A 17,689-nucleotide genomic window follows, 5' to 3' on the forward strand; every position below is an offset into this window, starting at 1 on the left:
CGGGAGACCTGGGTTCGATCCCTGGGTTGAGCTTTATCCTCAAGCCCCGCTGAAATCTAAGCTTTCTTTCTGCTTTTAAAAAAATCCTCATGGCCAACAATTCCACTTCTGGGTATATACCCCAAAAAAGGGAAAGCAGGGTCTCGGGGAGATAGTTGTATACTTGTTCATTTTGTTCATTTGTACACTTATTGCTCACAAAAGCCAAAACATAGGACCCAAGTGTCAGTAGATAGGTGAACTGATTAACAAAATGGGATATAGCCATACACTGGGATATTATTCAGCTTTAAAAAGGAAGGAAATCTGACACATGCTACATGGATGAACCTTGAAGACATTATGATAAATGATATAAGCCAGTCACAAAAAGACAAATCCTGTATAATTTCAACTGCATGAGGGACCTAGAATAGCCCAATTCATAGATGCTGAAAATGGCTTGGTGCTTGCTATGAGTTAGGGGAGGGGAGAATGGGGAGCTGTTATTTAATGGGTATAGGGTTTCAGTTTTGCAAGATGAAAGTAGTTGGTGGAATTGGTTGAACTATACACTTTAAAATGGTTAAGGTGGTACATTTAAAAAAAAATGGTAAATTTTATACCTGTGCATTTTACCACAGCTAAGGTTAAAAAATCATCATGGAATATTTCAGATATACAAAAGATATACAGAACGGTATAACAAACACCTAACTTGGTATAAAATATGTCAGATATAGTTGGAGCCCTCTGTATGCCCCTTTTCACTCTCAGCCTCTCTACCCCCAAGACAACCACAAATTAGAAGTTATCATTTCTATGTGTAGTTTTATATTTTTATTACATATATATCACATATATATATACATTATAAATCCTATATGTTATATCCTATTATAAATCATTAGGGATCTATATATATTTAAACAGAATGATTTTTATATTTTTGCATGTTAACATTTTATAAACGGCAGCACATGTGTGTATGTGCATGCATTCTCTATGTATGCTTCAGCAACTTGCTTTTTCCCTCCAAAATTAGGTTTTAAAAATGAGTCCATGTTGGGACTTCCCTGGTGGTCCTGTGGTTAAGACTGTGCACTTCCAATGCAGGGGGCACAGGTTCAATCCTTTGTCAAGGAACTGAAATCCCACATGTTGTGTGGGGTGGCCAAAAATAATAATAAAATAATTTTAAAAATTAGAATGAGTCCATGTTGACAGTGTGGCTCTGGGCCATCCTTTTCACTGCTGTATAGTATTTCCTCTTATGAATAAACATACCTTTTCTGCTAGCCAAACTCAGAACCCAGCCATGTACTCACTCCTCTTTTCTGCCTCCTTTTCACACAGGATGTTGGATTTTTTATTCACAACCAGAGCAACACCCCTTCCTAAGGGTCAAATTGTCCGGACTCCCTCATCCAACCCTTCCTTCCTGGGCCTCAGAAGCAGCTTTGTTGGAAATGGTGGGCTGCCTGGTGAGTATGGATTCAGAGCATTATCTGACCTTTGGAGAGAGTTGTTGCCATGGGATAAGGACTGAAGGACCGCCTCCACCCCTGGTGGCAGGGTGATTCATGTACATGCAATTTCCTAGCTCTTTTCTCCTGAATGGAGTCCAGGTCATGCTGTCAAAATGTCACGAGTTCACTCTTTAAAAGGGAAAAGGCATCCTTGGGATTTAGAATAACAGAATCATACCATGCGAAATCTAGGAGAGTAACTTACCCCTCCCTCCTTCGCGGACACCTCAGTATGGGATGAGAGATATTTGGGCGTTAGCCAAGCCAACCATCTGAGGAAGTTTCAAGACAGCAGTTACTTGAGGTCTTTCTAGAAGGAGCGGGGGAGGGGTAAAGACTTGACAAGAAGCAGCAGCAGAGTGCTGGAATGGCTGAGCATCAGCCTTGGTGATTAATCAGTGGCATGTAGAGTTCTTTCTCAGCTCAGCAAGGCAGGGAACCTCCTGCAAAAGGCTCTGTTCCAGGATTTCTGACAGTTGGTTTTCTGGCCTGTGTCAAGCATTTCTTGAGAACTGTCTGGCCAGTCCCACGCTGGCGCCTGCCACGTTGTTCTTAGCAGGATCTTTGAAGTAGGAAAAGGGCTTCTTCGAGTTCTAACCAATGCCTTTGACTACATGGAGACTGCTAATTAACCCTAGTTGGCTGCTTGCCCTGTTGCCCCTCTATCCCACAGGCAGGACCTGGAATGGAAGCCCAGAATTTAGAGCTGACATGAACCATAGAGATGTTTCAGCTCAACACCTGATCCATCAAGTGGTTAATAATTAATTAATTAATTAATAGATGCCAAGTCCCTAAGTTGTGTCAGACTCTGTTCTGGGAATACAGTGATGACCAAAACCAGACATGGCCTCTGCCTTCTTGAAGATCACGTTATGGTGGGTCAGGTGCAGGTAGGGGGAAGAGGTGATCAATATTAATCAAGCCATTGCACAAAGGTAAAATATGCCATGCTAGGAGCTAGACTTGGGGAAGTCAGAGAGGGCTTCCTTGAGGTGATTCTTGGGCTGAGGTGTGAAGTGAGAGCAGGTGTTAATAAGGCAGAGAGGAGAAGGAGCTTTACAGGAGAAAGGAACAGAAGGGGTAAGGAGGTATGTAGCAAATAAAGGAGGCCATGTGAACTCTTATAGCAAATACAGAGACTAGAGTTATGGGATGAAGCAGTCAAGCCAAAGCCATACCACATGGAGCCTTGAGACCTATGTTAATACTCTGCTCTCTGTCCTAAAAGTAATGGGAAACTGTTGCAAGTCTTCAACTGGGGCATGGTATGTGATTGAAATGGAATTTTCAAAGAACTTTTTGATTGCTGTATGGAGAACCAGGGGCTTCCCAGGTGGCTCAGTAGTAAAGAATCTGCCTGTTGATGCAGGAGACTTGGGTTCGATACCTGGGTCGGGAAGATCCGCTGGAGAAGGAAATGGCAACCCACTTCCACTATTCTTGCCTCGGAAATCCCATGGACAAGAAGCCTGGAGGGTGACAGTCCACAGGGTCACAAAGAGTTGGACATGACTGAGCGATTAACACATATATTAGATCTTTACAATCAAATTCTTCTGTATGAAAATAAAACATTTTTATTGAGATCCTATTAAATAAATATATAACATTAGAGAGAACTGACATCTTTATAATGCTATGTCTCCCCTTTTTTCCCCAGTTTTGTTGAGATATAATTGACATATAGCACTATATAACTTTAAGGCATAATAATTTGACTTGGTACATCGTGAAATAATTACCATAGTAAGTTTAGTGGACATCCATCATCTCATATAGATGCACAATTAAAGAAGTAGAAATTTTCTTCCTTGTGATGAGACCTCTTACTATTTACTCTCTTAATTTTCATAAAACATACGACAGTGGTAATTATGTTAATCATGTTGTATTGATACATTATATTCTTTGTACTTATATATTTTATAACTGAAAGTTTATTACCTTTTGACTCCCTTCATCTAATCCTCCTCCCTCCATTCCCCACCTCTGGTAACCACAGATCTGATCTCTTTATGAGTTTGTTTGTTTTGTTTGTGTTTGAAGTATAGTTGACCTACAGCACTATGTTAGTTCCTGGTGAACAATATCACAATGCATATTTCTATACATTTCGAAATGATCACCAGGATAAGTCTAGTTACCATCTGTCACCATACAAAGAGTTACATAATTATTGACTATATTCCCCACACTGTACATTTCATCTTGGAGACTTGTTTATTTTGTAACTGGAAGATTATACCTTTTAATCTCCCTCACCTCTTTCTCTCCTTCCCCCATTGCCCTCCTCTCTGGCAACCACCTGTTTGTTCTCTTTATCTGTTACTCTGTTTCTATTTTGTTTTGTTTGTTCTTTTGATTGTTTTTTTAGATTCCACATGTAAGTGAAATCATACAGTATTTATCTTTCTCTGACTTATTTCACTTAGCATACTACCCTCTAGGTCCATCCATGTTGTTGCAAATGGCAAGATTTCATTCATTTTTGTGACTGAATAGTATTCCACTGTATAAACCACATCTCTTCTTTATCCACTTATTTATTAATGGTCACTTAATAGCCAAGATTCGGAAGCTTATTTTAAGTGAGAGGTATTAATGGTTTAGGACTTCCCAGGTAGCTCAGTGGTAAAGAATCACCTACCAATGAGGAGACACAAGAGACATGGGTTCAATCTCTGGGTCAGGAAGATACCCTGGAGGAGGAAATGGCGACCCACTCTAGTATTCTTGCCTGGAAAATTCCATGGACAGAGGAGAGCCTGGCGGGCTACAGTCCGTGGGGCTGCAAAGAGTCAGACACGACTGAGTGACTGAGCATGCGTTGGTGGTTTAGGCTAGGGTGGTGCTGGTGGTGGTGGTAAAGAGAAGAAAACATATTTTAACATATTTAAGAGGTTAAATTAACATGGCTTGGTGATGGTTTGCGTATATGGGTGACAGCAAGGTGGGTGTCCAGGAGAGTTCTCAGGTTTCTCTTCAATGGGCGGTGCTGCTGAGTGAGATGGAGGACCAGGTTTGTGATAGAAGAATGAGTGTTGAGTTTCAGGTGACTTTGTGATATATAACAGGAGATAGGGAGAAGACCATGGACTATATATGGGTTTGGAACTAAGAAGACAGGTCTGAATTGGAGATCTGTGCAGCCTTGAGTCATCTTGCAAGAACGATTCAGTCAGGCTTATAAAAGGAAACAGATGGCACAATCCAATTAGGATAATTCAGTGAAGATTAATAAAAGGAGCATATTAGGTTTCTGCTGCATAACAAACAGCACCATAACCTCAGAGGCTTAATAGAGCAAATACTTTATTTCTTGCTCGCAGGTCTGTGGGTTGGTTTGTAGTTCAGCCAATTTGGGCTGGGCTCAGCTGGCTCAGGCTGACACCAGACTTCAAGTCCCATTCATGTCTGCTCCACAAGCCTGGACCTCTCAGGGAACGGCACCATATCAAAGACTTGGCACTGGCCTCTGCTGCCTGGGTTGTGGATGCTATGACACTGAGTTCACAGATTATTGAGTAAGCAGGAGGGCAGCTGGAGGAAGAGGCTGGCTGACATCCAGGGATGGGTTGTCCAGTCCATCTAACTGTTGAGAGCCTCCTCTGCAGTACATGCATCTGGTGGGTATTTATTAATACATGGATATGATAACTTTCATATTTTGGGCTTAGTCCCAGAAGTTCAGCCGCATACCTGCCCTCAAGACAGCCTTGTCACCAATTTTCCAATCTTGTCCCTTCAAAGTCCTAGGCCAATTGGATAACCCAGTTGTCATTGCCTATGAGCCAGGGTGGATCCAGTCATCTAAGTCCCAACAAGGTAAACAACGAAACGTTCTACCTCCTGGGTGGATTTGCCTTTATCACCGTTTTCAGGGCCACTCCTGAATGGGGGTGTCATGCAGCAGTCATTCACTTCTGGCTGGTGCCAGCACACCATACAGATCCATTTGGGAAGCAGATGCAAGAGATCACTGGGAACAGAAGCCATGAGGGCACAGGTGTAACTGAACGAGATGAGGGATAGCGGTAAGAATAAGTATCATGAGAGTCTGAGCCACCTGCTTGCATTCTCTTGATTTGCTAACTTATTAGAGCCTGGTTCTGCATATTCCACTTTTGTTTTATAACCAAAAACTGCTAAGCACGTCTATGGCTTCCCAGGTGGCATTAGTGGTAAAGAACCTGCTTGCCAATGCAGGAGACATAAGAGACTCCGGTTCGCTCTCTGGGTCAGGAAGATCCCCTGCAGGAGGAAATGGCACCCCACTCCAGTATTCTTGCCTGGAGAATTCCATGGACAGGGGGCGACTGTAGCCTGGCAGTCTACAGTCCACAGGGTTGCACAGAGTCAGAACATGACTGAAGTGACGTAGCTCACTCGCTTGCATGTCCAAGTTTATGGTTTGGTAGATCAGGTAACACTCAGGTCTTAAAAAAGAAAAAAACATTGAGTAGAATGCTATTACATGATTTACAAGAACAGGCATGTGAATTTTTCTTTGGCTCTATTAATATTTTGTATCATCGTGATAAATTTCTGCACATTGAACCATATATTCTTAGTATAAACCCTATTTGGTGACAGTAATTTATTCTTTTAATATGATGTTGGTTGTTTACCAATATTTTATTTCAGATTTTTATTTTGGCTTTCCTAGTGGCTCAGTGGTAAGCAATCCACCTGCCAGTGCAGGAGACATGAGTTCAATCTCTGGGTTGGGATGATCCCCTGGAGAAAGAAATGGCAACCCACTCCAGTATTCTTGCCTGGAGAATCCCATGGATAGAAGAAACTGGTAGGCTACAGTCCTTGGGGTTGCAAAAGAGTCAGACATGACTTAGTAATTAAACAACAGCAGCAGCATATTGATATTCATGGGTGAGAAGGGTTTGCAGTTTTATTTTTTGTGTGATTTTTGCTAGGTTTGATTTCAATGTTATCTGGGCTTAATAGAATTGATATTTATCAATATCAATAGTATTGATATTTCCTTCTTTGTCTATGGCCTGGAACCCTAAAAACATTAGAATTATCTGTTCCTTAGAGATTTGCTAGAATTCACTCCTGAAATTGTGTGACCCTGCTGTTTTGTGAAGCTTTACCATCACCTACCAGTTACGCTGAATCTCTTTGGATCAGCTTATCCCTTGGTCAGGAAAGCTTTCTTTGACAGACCAAATTACCAGCCGCAGGCCATTTGGATCAGTGATTCTCAGGGTGTGACGTGGAATCACTTGGGATACCGGTTCGAAGGCCTTTGACCTTTTGAATGAAAATTTCCTAAAGGAGGGGCCAAGTCTGCATTTTGAATGAGTTCCCTCGGGAATTCTCCTGTGCACTCAAGTTTGAATTCCCTGAATTATCGAGCAGCTTCTCTGTGTTAAATCAAAGACTATTGTGTCTTCAGGCCTCCTTGCTCCTGGATAGATGCCTGTGAGCCAGGCAAAGCCAGAGTGCTCATCTTCCTTCCCTTGCCCTTGTATCTATTGATGGCCTCAGCGAGGATTATGTGCCCAGCGATTCCCTTCTCCTTTCCCAAGAGCATCCTTTTTGGTCCTGCTTGCCCCCACTTTACCTGTGGTGCCGATTTGGTTAGAAAGGTTCATGATGGTGGCTAGAACTTCACTGGCCAGAAGATCAGGGATGGGTAGAGTGACTAACCATCCTGATTTACTCATAACTTCCTGCTTTAGCACTGAAAGCCCCATGTCCTGGGAAACCCCTGAGACCCAGGCAAACAAGGACAGTGGGTCATCCTATATCCTGCATCAGAACTGGTATCATGTAGCCCATTCACCTCTCACCACACTTAGCTATCCACAGATTATTTCTGGGAAGTCTGACTAGATGAATTGGAAAGAACAACCTTCCTACCACCATCACCCTCACCCTAAACTATACTTAGCGCCCTAAATTCTGGAGCCGCTCCAAACCTAAATAAGATTCACATCCACATTAAAGTTGGAGAAGTACTGCCCCAGAGCATTTGCTGTCAAGCCTGGCTACACAGCAGAATCGCCAGGGGAGTTTTTAAAAATGCTGATACCACTGATTCCGATTAACTTGGTCTGGGTGTGACCTGGCTGTCTGAAATTTTTCCAGCTTTGTATGTATGTGTGTGTGTGCATGCGCACAGTCGTGTCTGACTCTTTGTGACCCCATGGACTGTAGCCCTCCAGGCTCCTCTGTACGTGAGATTTTTCAGGCAAGAATCCTGGAGTGGGTTGCCATACCCTCCTCCAGGGGATCTTTCCGACCCAGGGATCGAACCTGTGTGTCTTGCATCTCCTGCATTGGCAGGCGGGTTCTTTACCACTGTGCCACCTTAACACAGTATAAGTTGAAGTGTTCAATATAATGATTTAAGTATACATTGTGAAATAATTACCATATGAAGGTTAGTTAACAATTCTGTCACCTCATAATTTTTTAATTTTACAGTGAGAACATTTAAGATCTACTCTCCTGGCAAATTTCCAGTACATAATACAGTAGTGTTAACTTTAGTCACTCTGCTGTGCATTAGATCCCCAGAACTTACTTATCTTAAAATGGAAAAGTTGTGCCCTTGGACAGATATCTCCCCATTTCCCCTACACCTCAACCCCTGGTAACCACCATTCAACTCTGTTTCTACGAGTTTGAATTTTTCAGATTCCACATATAAGTGGGATCATGCAGTATTTATCTTTCTCTATCTGACTTATTTCACGTAGCATAATGCCCTCAAGTTTCATCCATATTGTTGCAAATATGGAGGCTTCCCTCCTTTTTAATGGGCTTCCGGGGTGGCACTAGTGGTAAAGAAGTTACCTGCCAATGCAGGAGACATAAGAGACATGGGTTCGATCCCTGAGGCTTGAAGATCCCCTGTAGAAGGGCATGGCAACCCACTCCAGTATTCTTGCCTGGAGAATCCCATGGACAGAGGAGCCTGGCGGGCTACAGTCCATGTGGTCATAAAGAGTCGGATACGACTGAAGCGACTTAGCACACACTCCTTTTTAATAGCTGAATAATATTTTACTGTATATATGGTAGCTGGATTTTTAAAAGCTCTTCAAGTGATTCTAATGGACAACCAAAATTGAGAACCACTGCTCTAGAGAGTAGAATGTATTCAGCCCAGATGCTAGGGTAGACTTGGATGACTGTCTAAATCTAACAGTCTTGTACCACATTGATTTTCTACCCCCTCCATCAGTCCTCTTAATCTTCAAAAAGGATAAAGGCTAGCATTTCTGTTGTCCCACCCTTCTTCCTTTCTTATGTAATATTCCTGATTCTATACCATACCATACCATATAATACCACACCATACTACTATAAGGTGCCAGCCGCAGTCCTTGATGCTTCATTATTATCACAACAGTCCAACTCCAATTACCTCCATTCACTTCTTCCCAGCTCTTGTGCCTCTGAACTTCTATTGTCTTTGTGATCAGTACCATCCAGTGTAACACTGCACATGAGTTGGCTTTTATTGTTCTCTAGTTATTTGGTCTTTACTTCCTTAAAGATCTTTTTTGGTGTGGACCATTTTTAAAATCTTTATTGAATTTGTTACAATATTGTTTGTGTTTTATGTTTTGGTCTTTTGGCCACAAGACATATGGGATCTTAGCTTCCTGATCAGGAATTGAACCCGCACCCACTGCACTAGAAGGTGAAGTCTTAACCACTGGACTGCCAAGGAAGTCCTTGGTCTTTATTTTATTAACCAATGCTCTTTGGTGGCAAGTGGCAGAAGCCTCACTCAGCTTGGTTTCCATAAAAAGTCAGTATATTGACTCATAAGAGCAGATGTACTGACTTCATTCAGGCATGATTGGGTACAGATCCTCAGATGATGTCATCAGAAAAATGACTTTCTCTCCTTTTCTTAATGCCCATGTCCTCTCTTTAGGCTTCATTCTCAGGCAAGATCTTTTCACTCAGTAGTGAAAATGGCCATTCTAAGGTGCAATCGGTTGAGGGTTTCTAATTCTCATCACACTTTGGAATCCCTATCAGATAATTGGGTTTCGTGTTATGCCTGGGACCCCAGTCACTCTACTCTGCTGCCTTTTATAAAAATTTAGCCCCAGGAAGAGCAAATGCATATCAGAGAACACAGACAAGCCCCGGGAACCCAAAAGATGGACACTAAAGACCTCATTCTGATCTTTCAATAATGCCAGACACCAAGCCAGGATGGACTGTGACAAATCCAAAAGCATTTCACTCACTGATTAGATATTTACTCGCCACCTACCATGTCTCAAAGAATAGCAAGGACAGATAAGAAAGCCTTCTTGAGCGATCAATGCAAAGAAATAGAGGAAAACAATAGAATGGGAAAGACTAGAGATCTCTTCAAGAAAATTAGAGGTACCAACGGAACATTTCATTCAAAGATGGGCTCAATAAAGGACAGAAATGGTGTGGACCTAACAGAAGCAGAAGATACTAAGAAGAGGTGGCAAGAATATACAGAAGAATTGTACATAAAAGATCTTCACGACCCAGATAATCATGATGGTGTGATTACTCACCTAGAGCCAGACATCCTGGAATGTGAAGTCAAGTGGGCCTTAGGAAGCATCACTACAAAGAAAGCTAGTGGAGATGATCGAATTCCAGTTGAGCTATTTCAAATCCTAAAAGATGATGCTGTGGAAGTGCTGCACTCAATATGTCAGCAAATTTGGAAAACTCAGCAGCGGCTACAGGACTGGAAAAGATCAGTTCTCATTCCAATCCTAAAGAAAGGAAATACCAAAGAATGTTCAAACTACTGCACAATTGCCCTCATCTCACATGCTAGTAAAGTAATGCTCAAAATTCTCCAAGCCAGGCTTCAGCAATACATGAACCATGAACTCCCAGATGTTCAAGCTGGATTTAGAAAAGGCAGAGGAACCAGAGATCAAATTTCCAACATCCGCTGGATCATCAAAAAAGCAAGAGAGTTCCAGAAAAGCATCTATTTCTGCTTTATTGACTGTGCCAAAGCCTTTGACTGTGTGGATCACAATAAACTGTGGAAAATTCTGAAAGAGATGGGAATACCAGACACCTGACCTGCCTCTTGAGAAACCTGTATGCAGGTCAGGAAGCAACAGTTAGAACTGGACATGGAACAACAGACTGGTTCCAAATAGGAAAAGGAGTCCGTCAAGGCTGTATATTGTCACCCTGCTTGTTTAACTTATATGCAGAGTACATCATGAGAAACGCTGGGCTGGAGGAAGCACAAGCTGGAATCAAGATTGTCAGGAGAAATATCAATAACCTCAGATATGCAGATGACACCACCCTTATGGCAGAAAATGAAGAAGAGCTAAAGAGCCTCTTGACGAAAGTAAAAGAGGAGAGTGAAAAAGTTGGCTTAAACCTCAACATTCAGAAAACTAAGATCATGGCATCTGGTCCCATCACTTCATGGCAAATAGATGGGGAAACAGTGGAAACAGTAAGAGACTCTATTTTTCTGGGCTCCAAAATCACTGCAGATGGTGATTGCAGCCATGTAATTAAAAGATGCTTATTCCTTAGAAGGAAAGTCATGACAAACCTAGACAGTATATTAAAAAGCAGAGACATTACTTTGTCAACAAAGGTCCGTCTAGTCAAGGCTATGGTTTTTCCAGTAGTCATGTATGGATGTGAGAGTTGGACGATAAAGAAAGCTGAGCACCGAAGAATTGATGCTTTTGAACTGTGGTGTTGGAGAAGACTCTTGAGAGTCCCTTGGACTGCAAGGAGATCCAACCAGTCCATCCTAAAGGAGATCAGTCCTGGGTGTTCATTGAAAGGTCTGATGTTGAAGATGAAACTCCAATACTTTGGCTACCTGATGGGAAGAGCTGACTCATTGGAAAAGACCCTGATGCTGGGAAAGATTGAGGGCAGGAGGAGAAGGGGACAACAGAGGATGAGATGGTTGGATGGCATCACCAACTCAATGGACATGAGTTTGGGTGAACTCTGGGTGTTGGTGATAGACAGGGAGGCCTGGCGTGCTGTGGTTCATGGGGTCGCAAAGAGCCAAACACGACTGAGTGACTGAACTGAACTGAACCATGTCTCAAGTTACAGTGCTGGAGACTTGGATGTATAAGACTCAGACCCTTCTCTGATGACCTCAGAGGATACAGACAAGACAGACACCCTAGGGACCCTAAGGCAACACGGCACGGGTCACTGGGCATGTGTGGGCTAGGGCACAAACTAGATGCCTGTGCTGCCGATCTCTCTGGGCTCCAGTTTCCTCAGGTATAATTTAAGAAAGATTGTGTTGAATATTTTCTAAATTCTCTCCCAGCTTGAATTTTCTGCTGTTTATTTCTCTCCTTACATTGTAATGGGGGCATTTATTTAGCTCAGTGGGGATGTAGGTGGGCTTCAGCCAAATGCACTTATGGATCCCCTTAGGGGTTCTTTTAACAACAGTAAAGGTAATTTCCAGAATGTCTGTTTAAAATGATTTATGTATGCTACAGAGGAAAATCGCTATGAATGACAGAAGCAAAGAGCTGTGACTGGTAGGGAAAATGAAAAGTGTGTGTGTGTGTGTTTAATGAGGATGCTAAAAGGTCTACAGATTTCCCTTAACCTGTGGGAAAGGGAAGCAGCAAAGACTATTCCCCAAGAAGATGCTCCTCTGAATAGCCCATGTTCAAAATTTAGTGTGCAAACAGTTTAGTGTTTAATGTGCAAAATTTAGTGTGCTGAGACAAGGGAAGCGCTTTCATTTTATTTTGGCCTTCAAGTGGAAACCCGAATGTGGACTGGGACTTCTGTGCTAAACCTTAGGTATTGTCCCACATCAAAATTTGAAGTGTCACTGTTTCTTTATCCTTTGTATGTTATGTTTTCTGTTCTTTCTATTAGCTGCTAGAAAGCTGTTGGTCCTTTAGAGAGGAAGGCCATAGTAATGGCCACCAACTATGGAGCACTTAACATTTGCTACTGTGTTTTTCTCCCTTCTCATATTTTGCATAGTTCACTTGCTTAATCTTCACCCCATGAGTGATAGGTGTGGTACTGTCATTATCCCCATTTTACAGGTGTGGAAAGAGGATCTCACAGAAGTTGAGATAACTTGCCCAAGATCATGGAGCTAATAAGAGACACAGAAGCAAAACAGAGATTTCTGACTCCAGAGCTCACCTGATAATAGATGATAGAGATGGATGGATGGATGGATGGATAGGTAGGTAGGTAGGTAGATAGATAGATGGATGATGTTGATGAAGAAGAAAGTCCCTACTGTTAGCTTTTAGGGAGTTAACTAGAATCACAGACTTAGAAGAGGTCTCAGGGAGGTGGTAAAGGTGCTGGCAAATTGAAACATGGAATTCTCACATGGCTGCCCTCACCCAGAGCACTGAGCTACCATAGAGAGGCCCAGGGCTTAGCCCAGCTACAGACCTTCCTTTAGCCCCCACCTTTCAGAGGAATTTCTAGGCCTCCTGAGGCAACCAAGAGTATGTTTCCTGTCTTTTGAACGAGAATCACCTGGGGTCATTAAAAAATTCAGTTGCATGTTGAAATGATAGTATTTTGGATATACCGGGTTAAATATAATATATTATTAAAATTTATTTCACCTGTCTTTTTATACTTTTTTTAAATATGCCTGTAAGAACATTAAACATTAATGTTTAATGGAAAAGATCAGTTTTCTTTCCAATCCCAAAGAAAGGAAATGCCAAAGAATGCTCAAACTACCACACAATTGCACTCATCTCACATGCTAGTGAAGTAATACTCAAAATTCTCCAAGCCAGGCTTCAGCAATATGTGAATTAAGAACTTCCAAATGTTCAAGCTGGTTTTAGAAAAGGCAGAGAAACCAGAGATCAAATTGCCAACATCTGCTGGATCATCAAAAAAGCAAGAGAGTTCCAGAAAAACATCTATTTCTGCTTTATTGACTATGCCAAAGCCTTTGACTGTGTGGATCACAATAAACTGTGGAAAATTCTGAAAGAGATGGGAATACCAGACTACCTGACCTGCCTCTTGAGAAATCTGTATGCAGGTCAGGAAGCAACAGTTAGAACTGGACATGGAACAACAGACTGGTTCCAAATAGGAAAAGGAGTCCGTCAAGGCTGTATATTGTCACCCTGCTTGTTTAACTTATATGCAGAGTACATCATGAGAAACACTGGGCTGGAAGAAGCACAAGCTGGAATCAAGATTGCCGGGAGAAATATCAATAACCTCAGATATGCAGATGACACCACCCTTATGGCAGAAAGTGAAGAGGAACTAAAAAGCCTCTTGATCAAAGTGAGAGAGGAGAACGAAAAAGTTGGCTTAAAGCTCAACATTCAGAAAACTAAGATCATGGCATCTGGTCCCATCACTCCATGGCAAATAGATGGGGAAACAGTGGAAACAGTGGCTGAGTTGATTTTTCTGGGCTCCAAAATCACTGCAGATGGTGATTGCTACCATGAAATTAAAAGATGCTTACTCCTTGGAAGGAAAGTTATGACCAACCTAGACAGCATATTAAAAAGCAGAGACATTACTTTGTCAACAATGGTCCATCTAGTCAAGGCTACGGTTTTTCCGGTGGTCACATACGGATGTGAGGGTTGGAGTATAAAGAAAGCTGAGCACCGAAGAATTGATGCTTTTGAACTGTGGTGTTGGAGAAGACTCTTGAGAGTCCCTTGGACTGCAAGGAGATCCAACCAGTCCATCCTAAAGGAGATCAGTCCTGGGTGTTCATTGGAAGGACTGATGTTGAAGCTGAAACTCCAGTACTTTGGCCACCTGATATGAAGAGCTGACTCATTGGAAAAGACCCTGATGCTGGGAAAGATTGAGGGTAGGAGGACAAGGGGACAACAGGGATGAGATGGTTGGATGGCATCACCGACTCAATGGACATGAGTTTGGGTAGGCTCCAAGAGTTGGTGATGGACAGGGAGGCCTGGCATGCTGCAGCTCATAGGGTCGCAAAGAGTCGGACACGACTGAGCGACTGAACTGAACTGAACTGATGTGGCTTACATTATATTTTACAGACTGAACCGCTCTAAAGAGTGTGCCAGTCAAGAAGGGCAGTTCCGAAGGGACTGAAAATAGGCAGGAGAGATTAGGCAGGAGGTCCAGGATGCTGCTTTCTCCTCCTCCTTCCCTGTCCCCTTCACCTTCCTCAAAGCAAAAAGGGCAGCTTTTTCAGGAGTGTTCCATAGTACCCAAGGCCAGGACACCACAAGAGAGGGATTGGAGCAGAAATGTTCTCAGTCCCTTATTTCTGCTGCTTTCTCTTTCTTTGCATCTGTTGCATTTTCTTTCTTATGTCAAATCCACCAGGCCCCACTTCCTAGTCCATGTGGCAGAAAATGGCCTCCACCAAGGGCCCCCAAGCTTAGAGTTTCTGACTGTTAAGACTTAAACTCATTTTGAGACAAGGCCTTTAGAGAGGTAGTTAAGGTTAAATGAAGTCATAAGGGTGGGGCCCTAATCCAATGGGACTGTGTCCCTATAAGAAGACAGAGATACCAGAAGGTATCTATTTACACAGACACAAGGCCATGTGTCTACTGGTTTTTCCAATAGTCATGTATGGATGTGAGAGTTGGACCATAAAGAAGGCTGAGTGCTGAATAATTGATGCTTTCTAAATGTGGTGCTGGAGGAGACTCTTGAGAGTCCCTTGGACTGCAAGGAGATCAAACCAGTCAATCCTAAAAGAAATCAACCCTGAATATTCATTAGAAGGACTGATGCTGAAGCCGAAGCTCCAATACTTGGGTCACCTGATGTGAAGCGCCGACTCTTTGGAAAAGACCCTGATGCTAAGAAAGATTAGAGGCAGGAGGAGAAGGGGACAACAGAGGACGAAATGGTTAGATGGCATCATCAACTCAATGGACATGAGTCTGAGCAAGCTCCGGGAGATGGTGAAGGACAGGGAAGTCTGGCGTGCTGCAGTCCATGGGATTGCAAAGAGTCAGACACAACCGAGCAACTGAACAACAATAGCAACGAGGCCATGTGGAAACAGGGCAAGAAGGTGGCTGTCTACAAGCCAGGAAGAGGTCTCACCGGAAAAACAAATCCTGACAACACCTTGATCTTGTCTTTCCAACCTCCAGAACTGTGAGTAAATAAATTTCTGTTGTCTAAGCCACCTATGTTGTGGCATTTTGTTATGGCAACCCAACCACACTAATATAGTATTCTTACTAAATTCTGACTTACTGCTTGCCTTCCACTGTTTGAGTTCTCAGAAATTAGTAGCAGGCTTTTGTGGAATGCACTCATAGGAGAAGATCTTCAAGATCTAGGGCTGGTGTTCTTAAACTTGATATCAAAAGCATGAGCCAAAAAAGAAATATTGATTAATTGGACATCATCAAAATTAAAAACTCTTGCTCTGAAAAGACAAGGTACAACCTGTGAAAAAGTATTTGCAAACCACGTATCTAAGGATTGCCATCTAGAATATATATATATATATATACACACACACACACATAAACATATTTTTCATCTCTCAAAACCTAACAGTAAAGAAAACAAAAAATCCAATTAGAAAATGGGCAAAAGACATAAAGAGGCACTTCACTGAAGAGGACATACAGATGGCAAATAGGTACATGAAAAGATGTAGAGCATTATTAGCTATTAGGGAAATTCAACTTAAGACCACAATGAGATATCATTACACACATATCCAACTGGCTACAAATTGAAAACAATGACAACACCAAATGCTGGAGAGGATACAGAGAAACTGGATCTCTCATATGTTGCTGGTAGGAGTGTAAAAATTTATTTTATTTTATTTTTGGCTGTGCTGGGTCTTCATTGCCACGTGGTTTTTTTCCTCTTGTTGTGATGAGCGGGGGCTACTAGTTGGGTTCGCGGGCTACTCATTGTGGTGGCTCTAGGGGGGCTCAGGTTTCAGTAGCTGCAGCATATGGGCTCAGTAGTTGGGGCTCTCAGGCTGTAGAGCACAGGCTCAATAGTTGTGGTGCACGGGCTTAGGTGCCCCATGGCATATGGGATCTTCCTGGATTAGGGATCAAACCCATGTCTCCTGCATTGACAGGCAGATTGTTTACCACTGAGCCACCAGGAAAGCCCCAGGAGTGTAAAATTGTATAGACACTCTGGAAAACAGTTTATCAGTTTCTCAAAAAATTAAATATGCAACTACCATAAAACTCAGCAATTACGCTCCTGAGCATTATCCCAAAGAAATGAAAACCTGTGTCCATACAAAAACCTGTATGTGAATATTCCTAACAGTTTTATTTGTAATAGCCTAAAACTAGAATCAGCCCAGCTGTTCTTCAACTGATGAATGGTAAACAGACTGTGATATTCCATACTATGAAATTCCATACCGTGTAGTATTCCATACCATGCTGAATCTCCAGAGAATTACACTGAATATAAAAAGCCAGTATCAAAAGTTTACATACTATGTGATTGCATTTATAGAACATTTTTGAAGTGACAAAATTATAGAAATGTAGAACAAACGAATGATTCAGGGAGTCAGGGACAGGAGTGGGAGAGAGGTGGGTGTGGTTATAAAAGGGCAATCGGACGAGGGATCCTTGTTGGGACTCTTCAGTATCTTGACTGTGGTGGTGGATAGATAAGCCTACACAGGTGGTCACATTGTATAGAAATTAACACACACTCAAGTAAAGTCAAACTGGGGAAATCGGAATAATATCAGTGGATTATATCAATATCCTAGTTGTGATATTATTATACAGTTTTCCACAATATTGCTGTTGGTGGAAATTGGGCAAAGGGAAATCTCTTTGTATGATTTCTTACAATTGCATGAGGATCCACAATTACCTCAATAAAAACTTCAATAAAAATGTTACTATGTTGAAGTTTGACAGAAAACAACAAAATTCTGTAAAGCAATTATCCTTCACTTAAAAAACAAATAAGTTAAAAAATGTGTTACTTACTGTAGGATGAGACAATGGGCTTGAAAGCTACTGCAGTTCTCTGTAAAGAACTTAAAGTTCCATTCACCACAAAATTTTTACTGTTTCTTCTTCTGAACTCCTATTACAGTGCTTACCATACTGTTTTATAATTATCTGTAGACTGTCTCCCTGACTACACTGAGCTACTTAAAGTTGAGGCCATGATTTATTCTTTGTAACCTTAGTGCCAGCTCCATT

The 17,689-nt window shown here is 42.0% G+C and overlaps 1 protein-coding gene across 11 annotated transcripts in view; it reads left to right on the plus strand.

Moving 5' to 3' along the window:
• The window catches only part of MED14 (mediator complex subunit 14), a 317,032-nt gene that overhangs the window by 141,832 nt on the left and 157,511 nt on the right, over positions 1-17,689 (plus strand). For 6 of the 11 annotated variants that reach the window (XM_081564474.1, XM_081564477.1, XM_081564488.1 and 3 more), the window contains exon 2: positions 1,336-1,463. The gene's annotated coding sequence lies outside the window, so the exon portion shown is untranslated. Of the gene's footprint in view, positions 1-1,335; positions 1,468-17,689 lie in introns of all 11 variants that reach the window. The other 5 variants (XM_081564475.1, XM_081564478.1, XM_081564487.1 and 2 more) reach the window with 1 other exon arrangement.

This window comes from Giraffa tippelskirchi, chromosome X (assembly GCF_054371585.1).
Source record: "Giraffa tippelskirchi isolate mGirTip1 chromosome X, T2T-mGirTip1v1.2.pri, whole genome shotgun sequence".
Taxonomy (NCBI): Eukaryota; Metazoa; Chordata; class Mammalia; order Artiodactyla; family Giraffidae; genus Giraffa; species Giraffa tippelskirchi.